The 13290-nt window shown below is 40.4% G+C and overlaps 1 long non-coding RNA gene across 4 annotated transcripts in view; it reads right to left on the reverse strand.

The window, feature by feature from the left end:
* Positions 1-13290, reverse strand: part of LOC306641323 — a 439001-nt gene that overhangs the window by 208590 nt on the left and 217121 nt on the right. The window contains exon 8 of one of the 4 annotated variants that reach the window (XR_013758136.1): positions 10638-12305. The exons of the other annotated variants lie outside the window; for them this stretch is intronic. This is a non-coding gene — a long non-coding RNA (uncharacterized lncRNA). Of the gene's footprint in view, positions 1-10637; positions 12306-13290 lie in introns of those variants that run through there. 4 annotated transcript variants of the gene reach the window in all.

The raw sequence follows: 13290 nt of genomic DNA on the forward strand, positions 1-13290 counted from the left end.
CAGAGGAAATCTGCAATATCTCAGCGGTACACTGATATCTGAACAACATGAGAAAACAAGGAAAGAAAATGCTGCAAACAAATCTAGATGTTACATCAATAAAACCCAATGACAGCATGGCAGAAGAAATGACAGAAAAGGAGTTCAGAATGTACATAATTAAAATGATCAGAGAAGCAAACGAGGAGATGAAAGAGCAAATGCAAGCATTGAATGATGAGATGAAAGAGCAAATGCAAGCATTGATTGATTGCACCAATCGACAGTTAAAAGAGCAAATACAGGAAGCAAAAGATCATTTCAATAAAGAGTTAGAGATATTGAAAAAAAACCAAACAGAAATCCTTGACATGAAGGAAACAATAAACCAAATTAAGAACTCCATAGAAAGCATATCCAATAGGATAGAACACCTGGAAGACAGAACCTCAGACATTGAAGACAAAATATTTAACCTTGAAAACAAAGCTGAACAAACAGAGAAGATGGTAAGAAATCATGAACAGAATCTACAAGAACTATGGGATATCATGAAAAGGCCAAATTTAAGAATTATTGGGATTGAGGAAGGCCTAGAGAAACAAGCCAAAGGAATGAACAACCTATTCAATGAAATAATATCAGAAAATTTCCCAAATCTGAAGAATGAAATGGAAAATCAAGTTCAAGAGGCTTACAGGACTCCAAATACACAAAATTACAACAGACCCACACCAAGGCACATTATAATGAAAATACCTAACATACAAAATAAAGACAGAATTTTAAAGGCTGTGAGAGAAAAGAACCAAATTACATTCAGGGGGAAACCAATACGCATATCAGCAGATTTTTCAATCCAGACCCTAAAAGCTAGAAGGTCCTGGAACAACATTTTTCAAGCCCTGAAAGAAAATGGATGCCAACCAAGAATCTTATACCCAGCAAAACTTACCTTCAAATTTGACGATGAAATAAAATCCTTCCATGATAAACAAAAGCTAAAAGAATTTACAAAAAGAAAACCAGCATTACAGAACATTCTCAACAAAATATTCCATGAGGAAGAGATGAAAAACAAAGAAGCAAATCAGCAAAGGGAGGAATTATCCTAAAGGAATTGTCAAATAAAGGAGGAAACAAGTTGTGTCAAACAAATAAATAAACAAAATTTTAAAAATGAACCAAATGACCGGGAAACCAAATCATTTCTCTATAATAACCCTGAACGTTAATGGCCTGAATTCATCAATCAAAAGACATAGACTGGCAGACTGGATTAAAAAGAAAGATCCAACAATATGTTGCCTGCAAGAGACTCACCTCATAGAAAAAGATACCCATAGATTAAAGGTGAAAGGATGAGGAAAAACATACCATGCACATGGACTCAGCAAAAAAGCTGGAGTATCCATCCTCATTTCCGATAATGTGGACTTCAAGCCAAAGTTAGTCAGAAGGGATAAAGAAGGTCATTTCATACTGCTTAAGGGAAGCATAAATCAGCAAGATATAACAATCATAAACATCTATGCCCCAAACAGTGGCTCATCTATGTATGTCAAACAAATCCTTCTCAATTTCAGAAACCAAATAGACCACAACACAATAATACTAGGTGATTTTAACACGCCGCTCTCACCACTGGACAGATCTTCCAGACAAAAATTGAGCAAAGAAACCATAGATCTCAACAACACAATCAATAATTTAGACTTAACGGACATTTATAGAATATTCCATCCAACCAAGAGTGAATACACTTTCTTCTCAGCAGCACATGGATCCTTCTCTAAAATAGACCATATATTATGCCACAAAGCTAATGTTAGCAAATACAAGAAGATAGAGACACTAGCATGTATTCTATCAGATCATAATGGATTGAAGTTAGAAATAAATGAAAGAGTAAAACACAGAAACTATTCCAACATCTGGAGATTAAACAATATGCTATTATATGATGAATGGATAACAGAAGATATTAGGAAGGAAATTAAAAAATTCTTAGAGGTAAATGAGAACAAAGAAACATCATATCAAAACCTCTGGGACACTATGAAAGCAGTACTTAGAGGGAAATTTATTTCATGGAGCGCATTTAATAAAAGAAGTAAAACTCAACAAATAAACAACCTAACACTACAGCTCAAAGCCTTAGAAAAAGAAGAACAGAACAGCACCAAAAGTAGTAGAAGACAGGAAATTGTTAAACTCAGAGCTGAAATCAATGAAATTGAAACAAAAGAAACAATACAAAAAATTGACAAAATAAATAGTTGGTTCTTCGAAAAAATAAACAAAATTGATAAACCTTTAGCCACACTAACAAAGAGAAGACGAGAGAAAACCCAAATCACTAAAATTCGGAATGAACAAGGAAATATCACAAGACAGGATGGAAATACAAAACATAATTAGAAGCTATTTTGAAAATCTATACTCCAACAAAATAGAAAATTTCGAAGACATCAACAGGTTTCTAGAGACATATGAATTGCCTAAACTGAATGAGGAGGACATAAACAATTTAAATAGACCAATTTCAAGTACTGAAATAGAAGAAGTCATCAAAAGCCTACCAACAAAGAAAAGTCCGGGACCAGATGGGTTCTCAGCCGAGTTCTACAAAACCTTTAAGGAACAGCTCATTCCAATACTTCTCAAAGTATTCCATAAAATAGAAGAGGAGGGAACCCTCCCAAACTCATTCTATGAAGCCAATATCACACTGATACCTAAACCAGACAGAGACTCATCAAGGAAAGAAAATTTCAGACCAATATCCTTAATGAACATCGACGCAAAAATTCTCAACAAAATTTTAGCAAATCGCATACAAAAACATATTAAAAAGATAGTGCACCATGATCAAGTGGGTTTCATCCCAGGGATGCAAGGTTGGTTCAACATCAGGAAATCAATAAACGTAATTCACCATATTAATAGACTTAAAGTCAAGAATCACATGATTATTTCAATAGATGCAGAAAAAGCATTTGATAAAATACAGCACCCCTTCATGCTCAAAACACTAGAAAAAATAGGGATAGTGGGAACATTCCTTAATATTGTAAAGGCCATTTATGCTAAGCCCATGGCTAATATCATTCTAAATGGTGAAAAACTGAAAGCATTCCCCCTAAAAACTGGAACAAGGCAGGGATGCCCTCTTTCACCACTTCTATTCAACATCGTTCTTGAGACTCTGGCCAGAGCAATTAGACAAACCAAAGAAATTAAAGGGATACGAATTGGAAAAGAAGAACTCAAACTATCCCTGTTCGCTGATGACATGATTATATATTTAGAGGAACCTGGAAATTCCACCAGAAAACTCTTAGAACTCATAAGTGATTTCAGTAAAGTAGCAGGTTACAAGATCAATGCCCATAAATCCAACGCATTTTTATACATAAGTGATGAATCTTCAGAAAGAGAAATTAGGAAAACTACCCCATTCACAATAGCCTCGAAAAAAATAAAATACTTGGGAATCAATCTCACAAAAGAGGTGAAAGACCTCTACAATGAGAACTATACAACACTAAAGAAAGAAATTAAAGAACACCTTAGAAGATAGAAAGATCTTCCATGTTCTTGGATAGGAAGAATTAATATTGTCAAAATGGCCATACTACCTAAAGTGCTATACAAATTCAATGCAATTCCAATTAAAATCCCAATGACGTACCTTACAGAAATAGAGCAGGCAATTATGAAATTCATCTGGAAGAATAAGAAACCCAGAATAGCTAAAGCAATCCTTAGCAGGAAGAGTGAAACAGGGGGTATTGCAATACCAGATCTTCAACTCTACTACAAAGCAATAGTAACAAAAACGGCATGGTATTGGTACCAAAATAGAAAGGTAGATCAATGGTACAAAATAGAGGACACGGACACAAACCCAAATAAATACAATTTTCTCATACTAGACAAAGGGGCCAAAAATATGCAATGGAGAAAAGATAGCCTCTTCAACAAATGGTGCTGGGAGAATTGGAAATCCATATGCAACAGAATGAAACTAAACCCATATCTCTCACCATGCACGAAACTAAACTCAAAATGGATTAAGGACCTTGGAATCAGACCAGAGACCCTGCAGATTATAGAAGAAAAAGTAGGTCCAAATCTTCATCTTGTTGGTCTAGGACCAGACTTCCTTAACAGGACTCCCATAGCACAAGAAATAAAAGCTAGAATCAACCACTGGGATAGATTCAAACTAAAAAGCTTTCTCTCAGCAAAGGAAACTATCAGCAATGCGAAGAAAGAGCCTACAGAGTGGGAGAATATCTTTGCCAATCATACTTCAGATAGAGCACTAATCTCCAGAATCTATAAAGAACTCAAAAAACTCTACTCCAAGAATTCAAACAGTCCAGTCAACAAATGGGCTAAGGAAATGAATAGACACTTCACAGAAGAAGATCTACAAGCAATCAACAAACATATGGAAAAATGTTCAACATCTCTAGTAATAAGAGAAATGCAAATCCAAACCACCCTAAGGTTCCATCTCACCCCAATTAGAATGGCGATTATCAAGAATACGAGCAACAACAGGTGTTGGCGAGGATGTGGGGAGAAAGGTACACTCATACACTGCTGGTGGGGCTGCAAATTAGTGCAGCCGCTATGGAAAGCAGTGTGGAGATTCCTTAGAAAACTTGGAATGGAACCACCATTTGACCCAGCTATCCCACTCCTTGGCCTATACCCAAAGGACTTAAAATCTGCATACTACAGAAATACAGCCACATCAATGTTCATAGCTGCTCAATTCACAATAGCCAGACTGTGGAACCAACCTAGATGCCCTTCAATTGATGAGTGGATAAAGAAACTGTGGTATATATATACTATGGAATATTACTCAGCCATAAAGAATGATAAAATTATGACATTTGCAGGCAAATGGATGAAATTGGAGAATATCATGCTAAGTGAGATAAGCCAATCTCAAAAAGCCAAAGGACGAATGATATCGCTAATAAGTGGAGGTTGACACATAATGGGGGGGAGGGAAGGGTTAGAGTTAGGGTTAGGGAGGGGGGCAAGTATGGAGGAAGGAACTACTGTATAGAGGGTAAAGAGGGGTGGGAGGGGTGGGGGGAAGGGAAAAAAATAACAGAATGAATCAAACAACATTTCTCTATGTAAATTTATGATTACACAAATGGTATGCCTTTACGCCATGTACAAACAGAGAAACAACATGTATCCCATTTGTTTACAATAAAAAAAAAAAAAGAAAAAAAAAAAAAAAAAAAAAAAAAAGAAAAGGGTGGGGCAGGGAGTGGAATGGAGAGCAGGGAAACCCTTCCCTGCTGACTGCATTCTGTGCTACAGAAAATAATGTAGCACAGGTTTCATCAGCACCCTGCTTATTGACCTCCTAGGACACGAGTCTTAACTTGAAAAACAAATCGTAGATGATGATACATTCTTAGAACATGAGTTTCAAGACATTCGTTCTGATATTAAAAGATGGAGGGATGGGCTAAAGATGTAGTCCAGTAGAAGAGCACTTGCCTAGCATGTATGAGGCCCAGGGATGGAGCCACGGCACAGAAAAAGGAGGAGAAGGAGCAGGAGGAAGGACGGTAGCAACAAGAACGTGACCTCTCCACAGCATGTGCACAAAGCTGGCACTGCTGGAGCTTGAGGAGAGCATGTGCAGCACCCCCACAGGCTTCCATTACCCACATGGCTGGGAAGTGAGTGCACATTGGCCAGCAGGCCTTTTAAAGGTGAACGCAGGTGTTTTAGAAAGCAATATGAAAATCAAAACTACTTCTGTTGAAGAGCTACAAATTTACTTATGGCTAGGGCTTGATGAGGCAACTGGAAATAAATGGGAAAAGAGGCTTAATGTAAATGCCAAAGACATTTATACTGTCCATGTACACAGATGTCAGGGCCTCCTGGGATGATCTGATTTCTACAGTTTGGAGACCCCAGTTCTGGTCTTACTAAAGCTTTCAGGATGGTTTTAATGTGCAGCCACAATTAGAATCAATGCCTCCGGGGCAGTGGTTCTCAAAGCCTGCCTCCCTCAAGGGCAGCACCACCATGACCTGTGGGGGTCAGAGTGCTGTGCCGCTCGCTAGACCAATGAATCACTCTGGGAGTGGGGCCTGGCCGCCTGTGTTCCAGCACTTAGAGTGGTACAGAGTCAAGAGGCACTGCCAGCGAGCTCACAGGGAGCGGCACCGCATAAGGGATCGTCAGGGACAGAGCCTGCAGGTGATCAGCCACAGAAGCCTCAGAACTGTACCTGCAACTAGGTTGGGTGGTCATTCTAGATGTCAGCATAGTCGTGACATTCAGAGACTTGAGTAAGGAAGGAAATGTTCTTTATGCTGCTGGTGTGCACGGGCAGACAGCCGACATCTCAGAGCAGGCTGCGCTGGCGTGTGTTAGAAAGCTTAGCTTCCGCTCAAACACACGGCTAACCTGTTTCTAGTTCCTGGAAAAGTCACACAGCTGCTTCCACGGGCAGGCCTGCCCATAGCGATACCCCTCATGCCACAGATGCCACAGCCAAGGGAAATTCTCCACAATCAGCAGCATCACACCATCTCTACACATGGACTTAAAAACCCTCAAGAACTTCCATGCCTACAGGCTGAAGATCAAAATCCCCAACATGGCCCAGAAGGCCCCATGCTTCTGCCCATCCTACTTCTCCATCCCTGGCTCACATGATGCTCCCTGGTGAGCTCTGTGCTCTGGCCACATTGGGTTTCTTTCCATCCCATAAGCTCCCAGCCATCTCTCCTGCCACAGGCTCTTCCTATGCTCCACTCTTGGCCCAGAACACTTCCCTTCTTTGTCTTCTCTATTTGGTTCCTGCTCATCCTTAAATCTCAGTTCACTCGTTCCGCCAACAAGGTATCCTTCCCGGAACCCTTCCTCCACCCCCAAACAGATCACACCCCTTTCCTAGGTCTGCAGAGAAGTGATCAGCCATGAAGCCTCAGAACACTCTCCTCTGAGCACTCGCCCTGGGCATGAGGCTCTGGTAACAACTTCCCCACCACTCAGTCAGCTCCTCCTGGGCGAGCTCTCCTTCACATCCCTGGGGCACACTCAGTGCAGGACGTGACGTGTAACAAGGGCTGAAGAATGACTCTAATGCACGATGAATGGATGAGGGTGGCAGTTTGGCTATACTAATAGGACTTCCTACTACTACGTTTTGACAGTAGTCATTGACTTTCATCACTCCATCCACGCTCCCTTCTTTAAGGTCCAAATAGTCTCATAGGAAAGGAACTAAGACACTCTGAAAAATACTTGTGTCTCTTGTGTATCACCCCAGCCTGAGTACTGAGATTGGTTTGTGGGAGAAAACTGAACTAGAAAGCAGATGCTTGTCTTGGCTATGATTGTCTCTGATAGCATGTGCACACTAGTCTTGCCACAGAGGCTTGGTTGTGCACCTTGTAATGTATAAAGCTGCTCCCCCGCCCTTTCCGTTGCAGCCATTTTCCCCGCCTCCCAACCACTTGTCAATCTGTGAACATCCTAGCTAGCTATTGGTTCATCAGTCAGCTTGCAAGTATCCTTCTCCGATATTGGTCCCCTGTTAGCCCGGCGGAATTCAATTATTTTACTGTAGCTACCCTGCCATCTTTTCTTATTCTTCTGTCTCTCCTCCTCACTTTTCTCTATCCTCCTGGCTTTCCACTCTCTCTAGCACGTCTCTTTCTTTTCCTCTCATTTTCTCTCTTACCCTGCAGGGAGACACTCTGTTTGCTTAATAAACTCCCTTATGTGATTTCCCATGTCCGGCGTGGTTTCCGTGGGATCCCTTACAAACCTTATGCTACTTTCTGGCACCATGTTGGTAGTCCCTGCCCATCAGCTTCTTCCACCTGAGCTTATTCTGACAAGCTTAGAACTTTCACATACCAAGATCCTCAGACAGTCCCTAGCTGAAATCCAATAGGCCCTTGAACAGTCCAGAGGCATTCATATGAAAGCAAAGCTTTGGCCAAAGTACCTAATAACATCAGCTGCACTATCAGCCCAATCTGGTTGAGAGGACAGGGGCCTCCAGATGTACCATGCTCAAGGGAAGAGGACCACTCAGGGAGTGGTTAGCTTTGTCAACAATAGTGGTTGCAAAAAGAAAATGAATTACATTTTTAAAGTATTGAAGGAAGATAACTCTGAATACATTTTCATTTAAAAATAAGACTTTAAAAGATTCTAGGCATACATAGCCTTAGGTTTGCCTCATAAACATACTGCGTATGAATGTCCTATGGGGAAATTTCTAAATAAGAGAAACATATCCAGGAGCTGCTATAAGAGATGAGGAACAAGGGTGATCAAGTATCATGGTTAAGTTTATTATTCTCTTTTCAAAAAAATCTAGAAACAAAGAAAAGTAAAAGGGAAATTTTTAATTCAGAACTAATGTTTAGCATGAATACATGAATTTAAAGATAAAACATATTAAATAATTTTTAATGAAGATAAAAGTATTGACACATGAAGTTACCAATAGGTACATATGAACCTGGGTATGGATCTTATGAAAAAAACAAATATTAAGCTTTTAAAATAGTAGAACGTTCAATCTATCCTTTGAAAAGTAGGAAAGGAGAATAAGAGAATTAGAGGAAGCTATGAAAAGTGAATGAAGACTAACTTGGGTTGCTGAAGGCAGGTAGATAGGGATCTGGCAGAAGCTGGGGAAGAGCCAAATTAAAGACATTGTGCTTTAGAGGACAAACCCCCAGTGACCTTACCCCAGCTATTCAGTCTCTTTTCTGATCGGCAAGACTGAGAAGCCTCCACCAGGGCTATTGTTTTCCCTTAACCACTGGGTGATCAAAGGAAGCTATTGGAAAGCAGGGGCTTTGTTTCTCTGCCCTGGGCCCCACGCAAGTTCTTGGAAGTCTGTTTGCAATGAGACAAGGAAATAATAGGAATTGCTATAGTTGTGTGTTTTGTAGTAATAATAAGCTGTATTTGGTATTTGCCTGGACTTGTAAAACTAAAATCATAAAAGGCGCCTGGTGACAAACTTGCTGTGTGGCAGGATAACACTCCTGAACAATCATGAACCTTTATCTATGATTTCAGTTGTGGCTCCTATCTAGTCGTGTTCTGGTCTTTATCAATGACTGGGCTGAAAATCGCTACTTAAATCCCTGGACTTTTGGAACGAACCGTCAGCAGCACCGTGTCCAGAGGACTCCACATCGCTCTGTCTCTTGACTGCCCCGGCTGCTGTCCACTCCTTCACTGATTGCTGACCGACCATTGTCACCAAGGCCAGAGGACTGACCACCTCTCCCACAGCAACGACTGCCATCCAGCCTCTGGCTTATCAGACACCCGAGGACATCCAAAGACATCTGAGGAGCTGAGAGAAGCTACAGCTGAGAAGAATCCCCTGGGTCTTGTTGACCGGCTTCTTGGCTAAGAGACGTTGCATTGAGTAAGTCCATGGGGACTGGACTGTAGGTGAACAAGGGAGTGAATCTTCAATGTATTTGTGACTTGCTATTACTAGGAATGTTAAGTTGAGTGTGCACTGTTAAGTTGAGTGTGCACTGCATGAGTAAAATCCACCTGTTGGAATGAAACTTGATTCCTCTCTTACTCACTGCTTGCAACACTGTTCAACATTCAAATTTCAAGTTAGGAAACTGGATGTCAGAAAAAAATGGCAGGCCAGGCTAAGAACCCTCCCAACCCTGGCATAACTGTGCTCGACCTACCATCGCTCCATGGGATCTGTTTCCTATTCTACCCAACGAGTATAAACAAATTATTTGCAATGTGCAGCAGTCATAATTGTTAATTAATTACAGAATGCTGGGTCAAAAATCCCTAAGATACAAACAATTCTTGAGCACAAAAAGCTATGTTTTTGACACTTCAGTATATGCAGAACCCAAAACACTTAACCTTGGTAATAAATTAAAAATCAAAGGAGGGTTGCTTATGTGGGAAGGATAAGCTTGTGTAGGTATTGAAAGAATGAACATTTTTTTAAGCTGTTTTAAAGAGTGAACATTTTTAAGCTGTAAGCTGTTCTAAAGAATGAACATTTTTTTATCTCAACTCCCTAATGTCTCCTGCCCATTGTCTTAACTCCCTGAGGTCACCCTCCCGGTTATCTTAACTCCCTGAGGTCACCCTCCCAGTGATGGGAGCAAAAGCCCCTAAAAGCTGTTCCAGGAAATAGCCCCAAACAGAGGGTAAAAGAGTAAATTGGGCTAGATAACTAAATAGTGCTCAAACAGTAGGATTACCAGAAACTATTGACCAGAATCTTACGCCCTGTTGTAAAACATTGTAAAACATGTTGTATGTTATCAGACAACTCAGACCCCCTTTGGAATTTCCCGGCAGCTTTGTTCCCCCATTTTTCTTTTCTTTTCCCTTTTCTCCCTTTCATGTGCGACCCCTCCCGATGTGTGGTTTTCTGCCTTTATAAGCTTGTAAGATTTTCTGCTAGGGACTCGACCCTTGCACTCCTGCGTGAGTCACGAGTCGGGTCCCAGCGCGCTGGAATAAACACCTCTTGCGGTTTGCATCAAGTGACGCCTCCTGTGGTTGATTGGGGTTGCCGTCGGTCCGAGGGATAGAGACGGGGTCTCCTTTTTGGAGGTCCTTCAGTATCAAGCCATTTCCCTGAACATTCCAGTCCCAAAGGGATATGTTGATCTTCCAATTTCTCAAGAGAATGGTTTTGTGGGACAGTTTTGGTATTTCTGGTGTAAGACAAGCCTCCATTCAACTTCCCCTGGTTCTTCTTTCCAAATGGAGTGCATATTCCCTGGCTTGATGGAGCCTTGAATGAGCTGACCCAACAAGAAAGGACTAGACCCCTTAGTAGTGATTCTGGATGACTTCTGTGGAATTATTTGTTCCAATACCCATTTCAGCAAAGTTAGTCCCATAATAAGATGGAGGGGTGTTCCTGAGTAGAACATATTCTAGCATCCAACAGGAAGTAACACAAAGTCCATATTCATAACTCTTAATTTCCAGGATAAGGAATTGCTAATGTCTTTGACAGCACAAATATTCATCCCTCCTAAGGAAAATCAAATAATAAAATAATAATTTAAAAAATTTAAATTAAAGGGTATAAAAAAGGAATTCTGAGGTACCAAGCTCCTACCAAGTGGGCTTAATTTATTTTAGGTTCTAGAGGTATAGAATTAGTTGCATTCAAACATATTTCTTTTACAAGGTAACCATTTTCAGGGAATATTGCTGACCTATATATCTGGCCTATTCTTTCCGAAGAATGCCTAAATTTTAGAATGAGCATTGCTTCCCAAAGTTATATTTAAAAGTTTAATTAATTAATTAATTAATTAATTTTAAAAACTCTTAACACATATATTCAACATACAGTTTGTGTAAAGCTGCACATCCTATATTCATACATTCCTGGGCAACTATACCTGCGAGACCTCCTCACCTTCTTGTGGGTCAAAACCAGAGACCGGTGCTTTTTTGTAATTTGGGACTCATGGTTTAGTTCTGTGAAACTCTACAGCACTTGCTCAGCTAGTCTCACTGTGAAACTATCATTTCTATTTATGCCAGGAGGATTTCCTGGTGCTCCAACTTTGGCTGGGCCCTGAAACTCCACACAGATCAATGTGGCTACCTGTTTGTCACATTGAGAAATTTTTTTTCGTTAATTCTTTTTCTTTAATGTCATCTCTTAATTATTAAATTTTTCCAAGTATACCAAAAAGGTGAAAGACTAGTTCAGGATATAGTATTAGATATACAACCAAGTTATCAATATTGTTCATATTTTAGAAAGTTTCCTTATCTATTCTCTTCTTCTCCAGAGCCCATCTGAAAGTAAGTTCCTCACAACACTTCATCTTACCTAATTCTGCTGTATCTTCTAAAATAAGAATATGGTTTGGAAGTTACTTAAAGTTCCTTTAGTCCAGTCTCCTTGACTTGCATATTAATTAATTATTTTGTTCAATAAATCTGTGTTCCAGGTACACTGCTAGTTACAAGAGATAGAAAAATAATTAAGATACAGTCTCTGTCCTTGATGAGTCCAGAGTTGCACTGGGAAACAAACGCATTGGTTACTATCACTTCTTTCACGAGAACTTTCCCGCTTCCTCCTTTTCAGTCAAAATGACTGTGCTGCCTTCCTTCGGTCCCCGTAGTACTCTGCAGCTCCGCTTCGTGCTTGTCCTCCGGCACTGTCACGATTCATTCTTGGCACTTTTTTCCTTATAAGTTTGAGAGTTCCTTGAGTTCTTTGAGGATTTTCATCTTTGTGTCTTTAACACCCAACACTTATCCTTAAAACATAAGAGAAGTTCAATAAATGACAGATAAATGAATGAAGTTGTAGATGTTGACTTTTATTAGGGAAATATGAGCCTGGTGGTGTAGAAAAATTGAGTAGGTGACTTTTGAGCTGGAGTTTTAAAGGATGAATAGGTGGAGCTGGGAAAAGGCCATCAAAAGGAGAGAAACTGCACGTAACAAGGTCTCTAGGTTTCAGAGAACACGGTCACCTATCAAATGGGCAAAATATAAGGGACAAATTATCACAGGGAGAATGTAGGTTGGATCAGACTTTGAAGGGTCTTGACCATGAAGCTAAAAGCATTTGGATTCCATCCCATAGGTGATGAGGGGGAAATAGAAGCTTTTAAAGAAATAATACGATCACTTTTATTCTTTTAACACGATTATTCTAGTATCAGACTGGGATGGAGGAAACTAATATTAAGGAGGAGAAACAAAGAAGAAAACGATTGAGAAAGATCCAGTGGCTTGACAATGCCACAGTGCTGGGCAGCCACATCCAAACTACAAATGTGGGTGGGGCAAGACTCCTGAGTTAATGATTATGGGATGTGGGGTTAAGCACAGTCCAGCAGAGGGTGAGATGAGGGAAACCAGTTACCAAAACAAAACCATGCAGATGAGGAAGGAATTTAGCTGAGTCACACAAAGATCCAAGAGTTATTAAATAGGCTGAAAGGCAAAGGCGGCCGTCCAAGCGCATGCGAAAGCAGTAGAAGGCAAAGGCAATTGCTGTGTGTGTTGGCTGTGGTCTAGGGGCTGTGGAAGGAGTGTTGCAGAGACAATCAGGGACTATACGGCCCTGAGTTAAGGTTATAAGTAAGAGTCGTTTCTGGCTATTGTAAGTGGTTTACTTGGTTTTTATCTAGTTAGGCCAATGATGGCTGTCAGCAGTTGGCTGCTTTAAAGCCACGTACCTTACACAGGACTGTTTCCTGGCTAGGCGTTTTCCATTGGCCAGAGGGGGTAGGC

Source organism: Sciurus vulgaris (assembly GCF_902686455.1).
Source record: "Sciurus vulgaris genome assembly, chromosome: 12".
Taxonomy (NCBI): Eukaryota; Metazoa; Chordata; class Mammalia; order Rodentia; family Sciuridae; genus Sciurus; species Sciurus vulgaris.